The sequence below is a fragment of the Triticum aestivum genome, chromosome 5A, assembly GCF_018294505.1.
Source record: "Triticum aestivum cultivar Chinese Spring chromosome 5A, IWGSC CS RefSeq v2.1, whole genome shotgun sequence".
Classification (NCBI taxonomy): domain Eukaryota; kingdom Viridiplantae; phylum Streptophyta; class Magnoliopsida; order Poales; family Poaceae; genus Triticum; species Triticum aestivum.
Window position 1 is genome coordinate 79,916,575 of NC_057806.1, and position 17,897 is coordinate 79,934,471.

The 17,897-nt window shown below is 45.6% G+C and overlaps 1 long non-coding RNA gene across 1 annotated transcript; it reads right to left on the reverse strand.

Moving 5' to 3' along the window:
- Window positions 1–16,195: 16,195 nt before the first annotated feature.
- LOC123106628 (uncharacterized) lies at window positions 16,196–17,583 on the reverse strand. The gene is made up of 4 exons (XR_006451418.1): window positions 17,200–17,583; window positions 16,895–17,111; window positions 16,670–16,723; window positions 16,196–16,497 (listed from the first exon to the last, which is right to left on the reverse strand). It is a non-coding gene; the product is annotated as an uncharacterized lncRNA (long non-coding RNA).
- Window positions 17,584–17,897: the final 314 nt, after the last annotated feature.

A 17,897-nucleotide genomic window follows, 5' to 3' on the forward strand; every position in this document is an offset into this window, starting at 1 on the left:
ATCTAGAGAAATTATTACACAAGTATAAAGAAAAATCTCTGAATGCTAGAATAAATGTGATCCTAAGTTTGCTAATTCACCTATCTTTATTGATGATAAGGATTATGAATTCTCCATCGACCCAGAGTTAATTACTTTGGTTGAATATGATCCTTTCCATGGTTATGAAACTGAAACTGTTGTGGCACACTCACTAAGTTGAATGACATAGCTACCCTTTTTACTCATGATGAGAAAACTCGCTATTACTTTATTCTCAAATTATTTCCTTTCTCATTAAAGGGTGATGCTAAAGCTTGGTACAATACTCTTGCTCCTGGTTGTGTGCGTAGTCCCCAGGATATGATTTATTACTTCTCTGAAAAATATTTTCCTGCTCATATGAAACAAGCTGCCTTATAGGAAATATTTAACTTTGTGCAAACCAAAGAAGAGAGTCTCACATAAGCTTGGGGAGTCTATGCCAATTACTTAATGCTTTGCCTGACAATCCTCTTAAGAAAAATGAAAAACTTGATATCTTCTATAATGGACTAACCAATGCTTCTAGGGACTTCCTAGATAGTTGTGCTGGTTGTGTTTTCAGGGAACGAACTGTTGGACAAGCTGAAGAATTATTGAATAACATATTGAAAAATTATGATGATTGGACTATTCCTGAACCACCGCCTAAACCCACTCCGAAGAAGAGGGGTATATTATATCTCAGTCCCGAAGATATGCAAGAGGCAAAGAAATCTATGAAGGAAAAAGGTATTAAAGCTGAGGATGTTAAAAATTTACCTCCTATTGAAGAAATACATGGGCTTAATACACCACCAATGCCTAAGGTGGTAGAGGTAAATTCTCTTATGAATCTTAATGATAGTGATAATCCTCACAATCTGCATCCTAGTCAATGCATTTATGAGTTTGAAAACTACATTAGAAAACAAGGTCACTTCAATGCAAATGTTATGAAACAATTGAAATATAATTCTGATATGATTGCGCGCTTGAGTGACTTGTTGTTTAGAATATCAAATGATGTTAGAGGTGTTGGAAAACATGCTTCTATGGATCGAACTCAATTAGAACAAGTTGCTAAATCACAAAGAGAATTGCTTGATGAAATGAATCATAATATGCATGACTTTGCTGTTAGAGTTGCAACTAGAGGAGGTAAAATGACTCAGGAACCACTTTATACGGAGGGACACCCTAAAAGAATTGAACAAGATTCACAAAGAGCTAACACTAGTGCACCTAGTCCTTCTAGGAAGAAAAAGAAAAATAAGAATGATAGGACTTCACATGCTCCTAGTGAACTTGAAATAGAAAAACCTATTGATAATGATAATGATTTTTCTATCTCTGATGCTGAAACTCAATCTGGAAATGAACACTCACCTAATGATAATGAAAAAGATAATGATGAGGTTCATGAAGACTCTCAACCAACCAATGAAAAAGAACCAGATAATGATGTTGAGATAGAACCACCCGTTGATCTTGATAACCCACAACCTAAAAATAAAAGATATGACAAAAGAGACTTTGTTGCTAGAAAACATGGTAAAGAAAACTTGATCAGAAGTTTCATGATCATCATCATTAGCTTCCTCATTAATTGGTGTAAGAATCACTGGAACTGATTTCTGTGACGAACTACTTTCCAATAAGGGAGAAGGTACAGTTACCTCATCAAGTTCTACTTCCCTCCTTCTCACTTATTTTGAGAGAAACTCCTTCTCTAGAAAGGATCCATTCTTAGCAACGAATATCTTGCCTTTGGATATGTGATAGAAGGTGTACCTAACAGTCTCCTTTGGGTATTCTATGAAGACACATTTCTCTGATTTGGGTTCAAGCTTATCCGGTTGAAGCTTTTTCACATAAGCATCGCAACCCCAAACTTTAAGAAACGATAACTTGGGTTTCTTGCCAAACCATAGTTCATAAGGTGTTGTCTCAACGGATTTCGATGGTGTCGTATTTAATGTGAATGCAGCCGTCTCTAAAGCATAACCCCAAAACGATAGCGGTAAATCAGTAAGAGACATCATAGATCACACCATATCTAATAAAGTGCGGTTACGTTGTTCGGACACACCATTACGTTGTGGTGTTCCAGGTGACATGAGTTGTGAAACTATTCCACATTGTTTTGAATGAAGACCAAACTCATAACTCAAATATTCACCTCCACGATCAGATCGTAGAAACTCAATTTTCTTGTTACGATGATTTTCCACTTCACTCTGAAATTCTTTGAACCTTTCAAATGTTTCAGACTTATGTTTCATCAAGTAGATATACCCATATCTGCTCAAATCATCTGTGAAGGTCAGAAAATAACGATACCCGTCGCGAGCATCAACACTCATCGGACCGCATACATCAGTATGTATTATTTCCAATAAGTCTGTTGCTCGCTCCATTGTTTCAGAGAACGGAGTCTTAGTCATCTTGCCCATGAGGCATGGTTCTCAAGCATCAAGTGATTCATAATCAAGTGATTCCAAAAGCCCATCAGCATGGAGTTTCTTCATACGCTTTACACCAATATGACCTAAACGGCAGTGCCACAAATAAGTTGCACTATCATTATTAAACTTATATCTTTTGGCTTCAATACTATGAATATGTGTATCACTACTATCGAGATTCAATAAAATAGACCACTCATTAAGGGTGCATGACCATAAAAGATATTACTCATATAAATAGAACAACCATTATTCTCTAATTTAAATGAATAACCGTCTCGCATCAAACAAGATCCAGATATAATGTTCATGCTTAACGCTGGCACCAAATAACAATTATTCAGGTCTAAAACTAATCCCGAAGGTAGATGTAGAGGTAGCGTGCCGACCGCGATCACATCGACTTTGGAACCATTTCCCACGCGCATCGTCACCTCATCCTTAGCCAATCTTCTCTTAATCCGTAGCCCCTGTTTCGAGTTGCAAATATGAGCAACAGAACCAGTATCAAATACCCAGGCACTACTGCGAGCATTAGTAAGGTACACATCAATAACATGTATATCAAATATACCTTTCACTTTGTCATCCTTCTTATCGACCAAATACTTGGGGCAGTTCCGCTTCCAGTGACCAGTCCCTTTGTAGTAGAAGCACTCAGTCTCAGGCTTAGGTCCAGACTTGGGCTTCTTCACTTGAGCAGCAACTTGCTTTCCGTTCTTCTTGAAGTTCCCCTTTTTCCTTTGCCCTTCTTCTTGAAACTACTGGTCTTGTTGACCATCAACACTTGATGCTCCTTGTTGATTTCTACCTCCACAGCTTTTAGCATGGTGAAGAGCTCGGGGATTGTCTTATCCATCCCTTGCATATTATAGTTCATCACGAAGCTTTTGTAGCTTGGTGGCAGTGATTGAAGAACTCTGTCAATGACACTATCATTAGGAAGATTAACTCCCAGTTGAGTCAAGTGGTTGTGGTACCCAGACATTCTGAGTATATGTTCACTGATAAAACTATTCTCCTCCATTTTGCAGCTGTAGAACTTATTGGAGACTTCATATCTCTCAATCCGAGCATTTTCTTGAAATATTAACTTCAACTCCTGGAACATCTCATATGCTCCATGACGTTCAAAACGTCGTTGAAGTTCCGATCCTAAGTCGTAAAGCATGGCACACTGAACTATCAAGTAGTCATCAGCTTTGCTCTGTCAGACTGTAACACCCCCAGTGTCATGCTACAGTAACCCTCTGTGATTAAACTAATCATTTTCCAAACAGTGCTTAATCACCTTTGTTCAATATCCCATTTGAAATTCCAGTCAATTCAAATTCAAGTGAAGTTTGAAGTTGCTCAAAAGTTGCTGGAAAAATGTTCATCATTTGTCAAAAATTCCATAACAATTATTTGTTAAGGAACACAACATCATCATCAACTCTAAATGGTCGTAATGCATTTTAACAGAGCAAAAATAGCCTTTAAAATGCCCTTTTATTTATTGTGTAAATTCAATTGAACTCCAAAAATGCCCAAACTTTTTGTGGCAGTGCTGGATATTGCAAAGTAATTATGTGACCAAGTTTCACATTTTTGCAAAATCTTATGGAAGCTCAAAATATTACTAAACCCCTTTCTGTAAAAAGAAAAGAGCAAAAGAAAAAGAAAAAGAAGCCCCCTTCCCAGTTCCCCTGGGCTCTAGCCCACCAGGGCAAAACCAGCAGGCCGGCCCACTTACCCCTTCCCCTACCTCCTGTTCATCCCCGTGCGGTGGTCGACCGAGGCACGTCCGTCGCCGCAGATGACCATGTGTTGGCCATCCGTCGCTCCCCAGCGTGGATAAGGTGAGCCCTGGCTCTCTCCCCTCCTAACCCTAGCGCCCACACTCACCTCTCGCTCACCCTGGAGCTCGCCCACCCCTCCCTTCTCTCTGCCAAGCACAACCGAGCGTGGCCGCCGCCACATCTCCGTCGACCCCGCGGCCATCGAGCCCTTCCGACCCCACCGATCTGTCTGGGAGCCCCAGCGCCGTCGACCCCTTCGTCTGGTGTCGTTGGATCAAGTCGGGGAGCAGCACAGCAACGACGAAAACCCGATCCCCTTCTCCGGCCATCGCGACGCTGCCGCCTCGATTCGCTGCATCGAGTCCCCCCCGAGCACGCTGCCGTCCCCCTACAGCCTCACTGTGAGCTCCTTCCCCTCCTCCCCCTCTCCAATCTCCCTCGCGCGCCTCCTAGATAGCTCGCCACCATCGCCCGAGCGCGTTGCCGCCGATGAGCTCAGCGCCGTGGCCATGGGTGCCTTCACATGAGCGCGCGTCCATTGCTCTCGCCGAGCCCCGTAGCGCCGACCCCGTTCTCCGACCGGATGCGCCTCCGCGTAGCTCGTCGCCGGCGTTGTTCCGATGACCTTTTGGTCTTTTGCTCGCGCCCATCTTGCTCACGCGTGCACGTAGGCCTCGCCCTGCTCTCTGGATAGCCCGAACTTGCGCCGTACCACCGCTGTCGTTCCTCGCCCGAAGCACCTCACCGCCAGCAAGCTCAAAGCGCTCGCCCCCGTCCATTCCAGCCACTCCAGCCACCACCGTTCGATGCACGACGCCGAGCCGCGTCAAACGCGCCCAGCCACAACCCCGCAGACCCCCTGTGCGCGAAATCCGCGCCCCTCCCGAGCCGCGCCGCCGCGTTTGGCTCGCCGGAGTCAATTCCGACGTGTCTCCGGCCGGTGTCCGATGAGGTGTCCACGTGGCACCACCTGGGCCACTGACTGGTGGGCCCAGGGGCCCCCCTTGACCAATTGACTTGGGTCAACACTGACGTGGCCGCCCCCAATGCCATTGACATGTGGGCCCTGCGCTAATTAAACAGGTTTTATAAATAAACAAAATGCTAATTAATCTGTTAATAAGTTTAATCACTAATTAGTCGCTGACTAATGGGGCCCACACCCCTAACTACTACTGTTAGTCAAGTTAATCCACTGTTAACCCACAGAGGCTGACATGTGGATCCCGGTGGCCCCACTGGTCAGGTTTGACCTGGTTAGTGCGGCTGTTGACTGCTGACGTCACACCTATGTCATACTGATGTCATATTTCCTTTTTTGTTAATTTGAATAATTCCAGAAAAGGCTTTAAACTTTAGAAATTCATAGTAATTAAACCGTAGCTCGGATGAAAATGTTTTCTATATGAAAGTTGCTCGGAAAAATCCAATGAATCAGAATACGCGGTCCGTTCATCTGTCACATGCCCCTAGCATGCTGAACATGGAACCGTCCCCTCTCTTTCATCTATCCGGAATCCGCCTAACGTCGGGAATTCATCCTCGGATGTTTATCCCCTCCGTCCGCAACGTGTAGTACTACGTTAGGGCAACCCTAGCTCTGCCTGTCGTCATGTTGTGCCTTGTGATGCATTGTTTGCTCTGTATTTACTGTTTCTTCCCCCTCTTCTCTCCGGTAGACCCCGAGACCGATGATGTCGTTGTGATCGACTACGTCACCGACGACCCGTCCTTCTTGTCTGAGAAACCAGGCAAGCAAACCCCCTTCAAGCATTCCGATATTGCCCATTTCTTTCCCTCTCATGCTTGCATTAGAACTGCTACTGCTTTCTGTATGATCCTACTCTGATGCATAGCCTGTTGTTGTTACCTGCTTATCCTAAACTGCTTAGTATAGGTTGGTTAGTGATCCATTAGTGACCCCCACCTTGTCCTTGTTGCCCCTGCTTCATCATTAAAGACCCGATCAACGGGATCGAAGACCAGGCCCCGACACCGCACATCACCCCCCCCCTAGTTGTACGACTCTATAGAGTTACCATCAAGTGCCGAGGGTGGAACCTCTCACACCACTCCTGATGAGATCTCTATAGTGTAGCTAACTGGTCGAGGTCATCGAGGGTGATTTTCTCCTTAACCACTCCCATTACGGCTTTGTTGTGCAACCCCTCAAGTGTGAACCTCGAGGGTGGATCCTCTTACGTTCACCTTGATGATAACATCGAGTGGAATTCTCCGGGGGTGATTCCTCGCGTTTTCCCTTTGGTGTTAGACACACAGTTACTATGGTTACTATGACTTTACACTGAGCCATGTTACTGAAGACGGGTCGTCCCCGAGGGGTACCCGCGCGGGCTTAATAGCGAGTGATGTGGAGTCGGGCGGACCTGGAAGGTGCCCGCGAGATACTTACGAGGCGTGGTCGGGCATTCTTAGCCCTTGTCGCAAGTACTCGAGACGGGGCGACGGGGTCACATCGATCATGAGTCTCTGCTCGTTACCGCGTGTTCCTAATCCACTACAATTTGGATATTTGATCCGAGGGGCCTCTGGCCTGATAGCACTAACCATCACGTGGGCATAGTATGGGTGTTCTGCGTCGTATACATCAGCCGAAGCTTAATAGACGTCAGCGACTGAGCGGCACGCGCCGGGTTGCACTGCGTAAGCTCCTTCCTTGTTGAAGGATGTAGCTAGGTCTGCTCACCGGCCGCGTACGCAATGTGCAGGGGTTCCCGGGAAGATGGCCCATGACCCCTGGGGGCATAGGTTTAGTCCGGCGTGCTGGCCTCTCTATTAAGCCTAGGTCAGGTTGCGGCATATTGTTTGGCCGAGGCCGGGCATGACCCAGGAAAGTGTGTCCGGTCGGAGTTAATCGAGCATGGTGGGTAAGTTGGTGCACCCCTGCAGGGAAGAAAACATCTATCGATAGCATGTCCTACGGTAACGGATACTTGGAGTTGTATCCCGATCGATACAACTAGAACTGGATACTTGTGATGAGAAATGGATGGATATGAGAATTGGATTGTGATGATAACTGGATAGTATGGCTATGGGATTGCTTTCTCGCAGGGAGTCGAGAAAGGATCTCTGGCCGAGGTTGATAACACTTCTACTACTTTACTTTATGCTACTCTACTCCCTCATGTTGCTGCAAGATGGTGGTTTCCAGAAGATGCTAGTCTTCGATAGGCTAGGCTTTTCCCTTCCCTTCTGGCATTCTGCAGTTTAGTCCACAGATACAACCCATTCCTTTGATACAGATGCATACTTAGTTTATATCTGATGTAAGTCTTGCGAGTACTTTGGATGAGTACTCACGGTTGCTTTGCTACTTCTTTTCCCCCATACCCGATTGTTGCGACCAGATGACGGATCCCAGGAGCCAGACGACGCCACTGATGACTGCTACTAACCGGAGGATGCCTACTACTACGTGAAGACCGCAGACGACTAGGAGTAGTTGGGAGGCTCCCAGGCAGGAGGCCTTGCCTTTTCGATCGTTGTTGCTTTTGTGCTAGCCTTCTTAAGGCAATCTTGTTTAACTCATGTTTGTACTCAGATATTGTTGCTTCCGCTGACTCTTGTGTATTCGAGCTTATGTATTCGAGCCCTCGAGGCCCCTGGCTTGTAATATAAAGCTTGTATTATTTTAATTTGTGTCTAGAGTTGTGTTGTGATATCTTCCCGTGAGTCCTTGATCCTGATCGTACACATTTGTGTGTATGATTAGTGTACGATTGAATCGAGGGCGTCACAACTTGGTATCAGAGCCGACTGCCTGTAGGTAGCCCCCTTTCCAACTCCTTGGCCGAAGTTGAGTCTAGTCACTACAAAACTTTTGCTAACATGGTTGTGTGGCTTACGGGCCCACGTCGTCATATGGGTGGTATTAGGATCTTTTATTCCTCGTCTATACTCTGGGACTCTGATCTCTCTTCTATTCGGGTTAAATGGTTTTACTAACTCACACATTAGGATCTCGTGATCACATCCACCCGGTGAGCCCCTTATTTCAAATGACCGCCTGCTGCATTAGAAGATTTCGAAGATACTCTACGATATTCTCTCGAGGCTTTCTGCCTGATGCCTTTGCAATTCCCTACCACCGAGATATCCTTATGGATAACTACACACACTTGCCAATCTTACATTCTATCCCGTTCATCTTGTTATTACAGGATGCCCTGAACAGCTCTTCCTTTTCCGAGAATCCCTGAGCTTACTGCCTTGCACTTCCTTGTCAACTGAATACCCCTACGGATAACCTTGTGCATCTATCGAGTATCTACTCATCCTCAGTTGACTCATGTACTTTACAAAAGTCTTTGTAATACCATTCGTTCTTGTGAAAATCCACAACAGCCTATTGTTCTTGAATTTCTTGCTTGCTTGCATTGTGGTTAATACCATAAGTCTAGTAATCTTATTGTCAGCCATTGTCATTATCATTTTGAGTCCGTTGATACAATATGTTGCGAATGCTCGCAATCCTCAATCAGATCCTAGAATTCATCCTTCCGACTCTGACGTCATTTTAACATGTGCTGAATCTCGATCAATCAAATCGCCATCGATTGTACCCTAAGGCTATTCTACCTATCCATCCCTAATCAGAGCATTGCTTCTGATCCCTTCTCTTGGAAGTCATAATTCCTTTGCAATTGGGCTTTGAGTTAGTCAGTTGTTTCTATAATCTGATCTCCTTGCATTCTTTCTTCCTCTGGTTGAGTACTGATGCTCACATCAGATCCCTTGTGGACCACCAGACCCCCTTTTTTGGATTTTATCCGACAACGTCCTTCATATTCAGTAACCTTGTAGCCTTTTCCTCGGATACATAATGCTTTTGGTAAATTGTATCCTCCGCTTTCTCAAGCATGCTCTACTACCGAGCTTGTGTTATTTATTCTTGAAATTTATGATATATGTTCCTAAGATGCCCCGATGGGTTGAACCTATGCCTTCCCTAGTCTGTGTGAACTCGAAAGTTATGCGGATTATACTCTACTGGCTTTTCGTCGGATAAAATTTCAATTCTACAACTTCATCAAGAGCGAGAAGTAAAATGAAAGGTTATGCATTATAGAAGTGGGAGTCGACCCTGAACCTTGTGTTCATGCCCACGGACACGATGCGGGACTTATCATGAAAGCTTCTTGCTAGGATATTTAATCATTTGAATAATTCGTCCGGTATCATGAATTGGATCCCTTGTAGTTATGGACCCGACCATATTTCCTCCTTGATCCCATTTACTGGGTAAGTTACAATTACTTATCCTCTGCAAATCATTCCCCCCGTCCAACCTCTACTCCGATTTACCTTCTGGCATTACACCTAGTACTTGATACTGGGAAGCTTTATACCCCATCGCATCATTCCTAGCTTGAACGGCTATATTTTTATCATGTCAACTTTTTAACTGTGCTACCTGGTCCTTATGCCCGGAGAAACTTCCGACGATGAGCTAAGCTTACGTCGATCTTCCTCATCTTATCATTTCGCCTTGAATGACAAGCTTAATTTTGAGTTTGTGTCGTACTCATGGTTCCAATAACCTTTCGCTTCATCATTCCTTTGACTGGATGTCATCGCCGATCAATTACATCTTCATGAAATCTCTCGACAAATGTGTCGTGATCATCATCAACATTCTGAGCTTTTCCAGGAAATCAAACAAATTAATGAGGAGAAATACAATCCTTCCCCTCGATGATTTATGTTATCATCGACACCATTCTTGCCTTCCCCAACACAAACTTGTTCATGTAAATTTTGGAAATACATCCTTTTTGGCATGCCGATGGATTGTGGTTGAGCCCGTCAGACACACTCTTATCTTTTCCCTACTAAAATTGTATGACTTATTTTCTAGGTTGTTTCCGATGGATCCTTGGTGTATCCAAAGTCTGACCTTTGCTTGAAACCATGTCAATGCTATCTCGAAGCATGTCTGTGGTAGTCCGTTCTCCAATGAGAACATTTGAAGCATGATACTAAATTTTCTTTATCAATTATCCAAACACCATGGTATGGGTAATGTCATGTAATTTCTTTCCCTTTACCTAATTGGTTATCTACTTACTATCCTTTCATGGATATCATCCTCTGTTTGTCCTTGGGAAGGATATACTCCTGATAATTGTGTTTAAATACAATTTCCTTTCCATTGTTCTGATTAATATACTAATCATATTTTCCTTTCCATTCTTTTGTTTAACCTTTCCGGTAAACTAACTTATCTCGGTAGAGATAATTTCCTACTTATGTAAACACCTCGGTGTACAATTTGTCAGTAATACCCTGTTACTATTGTTGATGACATTTCGATAACCACCGATGGACGAGAACTTTGCCTATTGGTCCGCCTCGTTTCAATGAGGAGGAAAGTAGTTCTCTTCGTCCCTCGCCCTTGGTACCAACGTTGTTGGCAACATAATTGACAGTCTATCATCTGCCATGCCTTGCTATCGGCCCCCTTTCTACTTTAAACCCACTTGGTGGGCCCATAACCCATAGTTCCACAGGATCGAAACCTGACTCTCTTCTACAACCTTGATTCTGAAGTATACTTTCAACTTGGCTTCATATGTAATTTACGAGCCACCTTCCCTCAATTATTCTACTCCGGTGTCAGACGCTATATTTATTCCGTTGCTCTGAACCCCTCTCACACATTGTTTCAGGCATCGAACATTTGCCTACTGCTTAAAAATTCGCATGCCTACTTTAATTCTCTCGAGGTATTTCTAGAGTTCCAACTCGAGAGATACTCATATGTTCATTCATGGGTTAACCCCATATGATTACCCTTATAGCATTCTATCGTTGCCGAGATCCTCGTTACGTATTCGTAAGTATGATGAAGACCCCGAAGTAAGGGTGATTATTTCATCTTGATGACCTGGAGAAGAGAAATAAAGACATCAACGAAAGGGAATGACCACTTCGAGGAGAGCAACGAAGACCGTGAAGACTCGTTAGAATTTCGTAACCAACTCTTTCCCCCTTACTCCACCCCTTAAATCTCGGGACGAGATTTCTTGTAGTGGAGGAGATTTGTAACACCCCCAGTGTCATGCTACAGTAACCCTCTGTGATTAAACTAATCATTTTTCCAAACAGTGCTTAATCACCTTTGTTCAATATCCCATTTGAAATTCCAGTCAATTCAAATTCAAGTGAAGTTTGAAGTTGCTCAAAAGTTGCTGGAAAAATGTTCATCATTTGTCAAAAATTCCATAACAATTATTTGTTAAGGAACACAACATCATCATCAACTCTAAATGGTCCTAATGCATTTTAACAGAGCAAAAATAGCCTTTAAAATGCCCTTTTCTTTATTGTGTAAATTCAATTGAACTCCAAAAATGCCCAAACTTTTTGTGGCAGTGCTGGATATTGCAAAGTAATTATGTGACCAAGTTTCACATTTTTGCAAAATCTTATGGAAGCTCAAAATATTACTAAACCCCTTTCTGCAAAAAGAAAAGAGCAAAGAAAAAGAAAAAGAAGCCCCCTTTTTAGTTCCCCTGGGCTCTAGCCCACCAGGGCAAACCCAGCAGGCCGGCCCACTTACCCCTTCCCCTACCTCTTGTTCATCCCCATGCGGTGGTCGACTGAGGCACATCCGTCGCCGCAGATGACCACGTGTCGGCCATCCGCCGCTCCCCAGTGTGGATAAGGCGCGCCTCGGCTCTCTCCCCTCCTAACCCTAGTGCCCACTCTCCCCTCTCCCTCTTCCTGGAGCTCGCCCACCCCTCCCTTCTCTCTGCCGAGCACAACCGAGCGTGGCCGCCGCCACATCTCCGTCGACCCCGCGGCCACCGAGCCCTTCCAACCCCGCCAATCTATCCGGGAGCCCTAGCGCCGTCGACCCCTTCGCCTGGTGTCGTTGGATCAAGTCGGGGAGTAGCACAGCAACGACGGCGACCCGATCCCCTTCTTCGGCCATCGCGACACCGCCGCCTCGATTCACTGCACCGAGTCCTCCCCGAGCACGCTGCCGTCCCCCTACAGCCTCGTCGTGAGCTCCTTCCCCTCCTCCCCCTCTCCAATCTCCCTCGCGCGCCTCCTAGCTAGCTCGCCACCGTCGCCCGAGCGTGTTGCCGCCGACAAGCTCGGTGTCGTGGCCATGGGCGCCTTAACATGAGGCCGAGTGCCGCATCGTGTTCCTGGGGTTCCCAGGGGCCCAACACGCGCGTCCGTTGCTCTCGCCGAGCCCCGTAGCGCCGACCCCGTGCTTCGACCGGATGCGCCTCCGTGTAGCTCGTCGCCGGCGTCGTTTCGGCGACCTTTTGGTCTTTTGCTCGCGCCTTCTTGTTCGCGCGTGCACGTAGGCCTCGCCCCGCTCTCTGGATAGCCCGAACTCGCGCCGTACCACCACTGTCGTTGCTCGCCCGAAGCACATCGCCGCCGGCGAGCTCGAAGCACTCGCCCCCGTCCGTTCCAGCCACCACTGTTCGACGCGCGACGCCGAGCCGTGTCGAACACGCCCAGCCACAACCTCGCAGACCCCCTGTGCGCGAAATCTGCGCCCCTCCCGAGCCGTGTCGCCGCGTTTGGCTCGCCGGAGTCAACTCCAGCGCGTCTCCGGCCGGTGTCCGACGTGGCGTCTACGTGGCACCACCTAGGCCACTGACTGGTGGGCCAGGGCCCCCCTTGACCTGTTGACTTGGGTCAACACTGACGTGGCCCTCCAATGCCATTGACATGTGGGCCATGCGCTAATTAAACAGGTTTTATAAATAAACAAAATGCTAATTAATCTGTTAATTAGTTTAATGACTAATTAGTCGCTGACTAATGGGGCCCACACCCCTAACTGCTACTGTTAGTCAAGTTAATCGACTGTTAACCCACAGAGGTTGACATGTGGATCCCGGTGGCCCCACTGGTCAGGTTTGACCTGGTCAGTGCGGCTGTTGACTGCCAACGTCACACCTATGTCATACTGATGTCATATTTCCTTTTCTGTTAATTTGAATAATTCCAGAAAATGCTTTAAACTTTAGAAATTCATAGTAATTAAACCGTAGCTCGGATGAAAATGTTTTCTATATGAAAGTTGCTCAGAAAAATCCAACGAATCCGAATACGCGGTCCGTTCATCTGTCACATGCCCCTAGCATGCTGAACATGGAACCGTCCCCTCTCTTTCATCTGTCCGGAATCCGCCTAATGCCGGGAATTCATCCTTGGATGTTTATCCCCTCCGTCTGCAATGTGTAGTACTACGTTAGGGCAACCCTAGCTCTGCCCGTCGTCATGTTGTGCCTTGTGATGCATTGTTTGCTCTGTATTTACTGTTTCTTCCCCCTCTTCTCTCCGATAGACCCCGAGACCGATGATGTCGCTGTGATCGACTACGTCACCGACGACCCCTCCTTCTTGTCTGAGCAACCAGGCAAGCAAACCCCCTTTGAGCATTCCAATATTGCCCATTTCTTTCCCTCTCATGCTTGCATTAGAACTGCTACTGCTTTCTGTATGATCCTACTCTGATGCATAGCCTGTTGTTGTTACCTGCTTTCATACCTTACCTGCTTATCCTAAACTGCTTAGTATAGGTTGGTTAGTGATCCATCAGTGGCCCCCACCTTGTCCTTGTTGCCCCTGCTTCATCATTGAAGACCTGATCAACGGGATCGAAGACCAGGCCCCGACACCGCACATCACCCCCCTAGTTGTACGACTCTACAGAGTTACCATCGAGTGCCGAGGGTGGAACCTCTCACACCACTCCTGATGAGATCTCTATAGTGTAGCTAACTGGTCGAGGTCATCAAGGGTGATTTCCTCCTTAACCACTCCCGTTACGGCTCTGTCGTGCAACCCCTCAAGTGTGAACCTCGACGGTGGATCCTCTTATGTTCACCTTGATGATAACATCGAGTGGAATTCTCCGAGGGTGATTCCTCGGGTTTTCCCTTTGGTGTTAGACACACAGTTACTATGGTTACTATGACTTTACACTGAGCCATGTTACTAAAGACGGGTCGTCCCCGAGGGGTACCCGCGCGAGCTTAATAGCGAGTGATGTGGAGTCGGGCGGACCTGGAAGGTGCCCGCGAGATACTTACGAGGCATGGCCGGGCATTCTTAGCCCTTGTCGCAAGTACTCGAGACGGGGCGACGGGGTCACATCGATCGTGAGTCTCTACTCCTTACCGTGCGTTCCTAATCCACTATGATTTGGATATTTGATCCGAGGGGCCTCTGGCCTGATAGCACTAACCATCACGTGGGCATAGTATGGGCGTTCTGCGTCGTATACATCAGCCGAAGCTTAATAGACGTTAGCGACTGAGCGGCGCGCGCCGGGTTGGACTGCGTAAGCTCCTGCCTTGTTGAAGGAGGTAGCTAGGTCTGCTCACCGGCCGCGTACGCAACGTGCAGGAGTTCCCGGGGAGATGGCCCTTGACCCCTGGGGGCATAGGTTTAGTCCGGCGTGCTGGCCTCTGTATTAAGCCTAGGTCGGGTTGCGGCGTATTGTTTGGCCGAGGCCGGGCATGACCCAGGAAAGTGTGTCCAACCGGAGTTAATCGAGCGTGATGGGTAAGTTGGTGCACCCCTGCAGGAAAGAAAACATCTATCGATAGCCTGTCCTACGGTAACGGACACTTGGAGTTGTATCTCGATCGATACAACTAGAACTGGATACTTGTGATGAGAAATGGATGGATATGAGAATTGGATTGTGATGATAACTGGATAGTATGGCTCTGGGATTGCTTTCTCGCAGGGAGTCGAGAAAGGATCTTTGGCCGAGGTTGATAACACTTCTACTACTCTACTCCCTCCTGTTGCTACAAGATGGTGGTTTCCAGAAGATGCTAGTCTTTGATAGGCTAGGCTTTTCCCTTCCCTTCTGGCATTCTGCAGTTTAGTCCACAGATACAACCCATTCCTTTGATACAGATGCATACTTAGTTTAGATCTGATGTAAGTCTTGCGAGTACTTTGGATGAGTACTCACGGTTGCTTTACTACTTCTTTTTCCCCCATACCTCATTGTTGCGACCAGATGACGGATCTCAGGAGACAAACGACGCCACTGATAACTGCTACTACCCGGAGGATGCCTACTACTGCGTGAAGACCGCAGACGACTAGGAGTAGTTGGGAGGCTCCCAGGCAGGAGGCCTTGCCTTTTCGATCGTTGTTGATTTTGTGCTAGCCTTCTTAAGGCAATCTTGTTTAACGCATGTCTATACTCAGATATTGTTGTTTCTGCTGACTCTTGTGTATTCGAGCTTATGTATTCGAGCCTTCGAGGCCCCTGGCTTGTAATAGAAAGCTTGTATTATTTAAATTTGTGTCTAGAGTTGTGTTGTGATATCTTCCCGTGAGTCATTGATCTTGATCGTACACATTTGCGTGTATGATTAGTGTACGATTGAATCGAGGGCGTCACACAGACGTTCATAACATCTGAAGTTGCTCCTGCAGCAGGCTTTGCACCTAGCGGTGCCTCCAGAACGTAATTTTTCTGTGCAGCAATGAGGATAATCCTCAAGTTATGGACCCAGTCCGTGTAGTTGCTACCATCATCTTTCAACTTAGTTTTCTCTACACTACTAGGAAAATGATTTTTAACGACGGGGTATGTGGTTGTTAAAAGTTAGAATGTGGTCGTTGAAAGTCATTAACGACCACAATTTTGTGGTCGTAATAGGCTCCGTCGTTAAAAGTATAACGACCATATACTTTTTCCCATTGTTATTTTGTAACAATAAGAGAGTGTGTTGTCGTTAATTTTGAGAGAATAACGACCACAGTTTGTGTATTAGCGACCACTTTTCTCATTGCTAAAATTGTTTTGATTGATGCTAAATGTTACTCCCTCTGTCCCAAAATGTAAGACGTTTTTTTACCACTTTAGCTTTTCTCTCAACTTTTAAAGATTAGCGACCACACCAATTAGGCAATTAAAGAATCTGAACAACCAAAGTATCATAGTCCTGATTTTATTGATCAAAACCATATATATTGAACATGATCCTCACATACATTTCTGGAGATAAAGTACCATTCAGAAATTATGAACCCCAAAACTCTCTAGATAACCATTGTAGTTGTTCATCTCTAACAAGAAATCATGCAACAACTAGAAAAGAGATTTTCTTTTCATAATCTTCGGCCATGACACACCATCATCAGTCCTTGTACTTAAGTGCATATCATTCTTCACCAATTACTATAGCACCTCTTGATGCTTGTATTACGGTGGACCATCAGTTCTACAAAAACATAATTGATTTGTAAGTCAGATATATTTACCTCTTAGGGATTCTGCCAAATTAAATCAAAAGAGGAAATTGTACACAAAAGTGTGTTAGTTATAAGTAGTATATATTATGTACACCTAATATATTTTCAGAGATTGATGCTCAATAATCAAGCGATGCTTACATCGACCCATCTCCAGAAATTGGAGTCAATAGGCCATCCATGGAAGAGGTCATTCTGCAATCATCAGACACATTAAATATTCTTTTTAGTTGAGAAGACAAGACAAAATTTTCAATCGTGTACACGATAATAAGAACTTAGGTAGACAAACCCACGGTCCTTCCTTTCAGATCTTTCAAGTAGAGAAAATGAAAATATGTGTTGATCACAAGTGTAGGCACTTACCTGGATCATGTGCAACACCCATCTCCAAGAATCCCTTGAGAAGACTGGTATCATCTATCACCTGTACGACCCTGCATCCATGTTTGCATCTACACTTTCAAAATGAAAAAATGCAAACAAAAATGGTGCAGTGAAGAATACAATTAGTTAATCACATGTTGCACGGCTGCTTGTGGACGTCCCAGCAATGCTCACGCCTAGATCTGTTAGATCTGTTCTGTTCATGGCATGACAAAGACGACCAGTCAAATTCAGAATCTGCTATAACATGTTGTACTGTGCATCATCATCGACATCATGCTTACTTGTGCATCTCGCCGCCGTTTTTCCTGGAGGTGACGTTGACATCGGAGCAGGCCCTTTGGTCATGTAAAGCGCGGCTACGAGATCTCCAAACTGTGCCTCCTCATGGTGTCCGCGGTTGCCACCACCGAGATATCATCGCGTGGCCCGCTCCCATGAGGAACGCTGGGGAGGATGTCCACGGGAACTGGAATCTGGCCGACATCCCCTGCAGCCCGCCCGAAATCCGGCGCTGCACGCAAGATCTGGAGGGAGGTGGGAGAGCGGAAGGGAGAGGAGGACGAGGCGGCGGCTGGAAGAAAGAGAGGCGGCAGGGAGAGCTCTCGAGGGAAATCAGCGCATGCGAAGGCTATCTAGATTTGATTGGTAATTATCTTCCTCTTTTATCGTTTGTTTTATCAGATAAGGACATAAATTACTCTAAGCATAACAAAACTAACGACGGGCAGACCTACTCTTGTTAGGAGGTTTCGTAGAGTTAGTTTGGAGGAATTCCTAGTTTGGACGTGGGACTAGCACACCGTACTAATAACAACCGAGGATTGTTAGTTGTTGGTCGTTATTGGCCTAATATCTACTAGTGCTAGGAGCGCATTAAAATTTAAAGGAACAGTAATACGGGTCATTTATCTACAACAATATAGACATGCAAAATACTATCAGGTACTAAGTTAATGATAAATTAAAGTTCAATTAATCA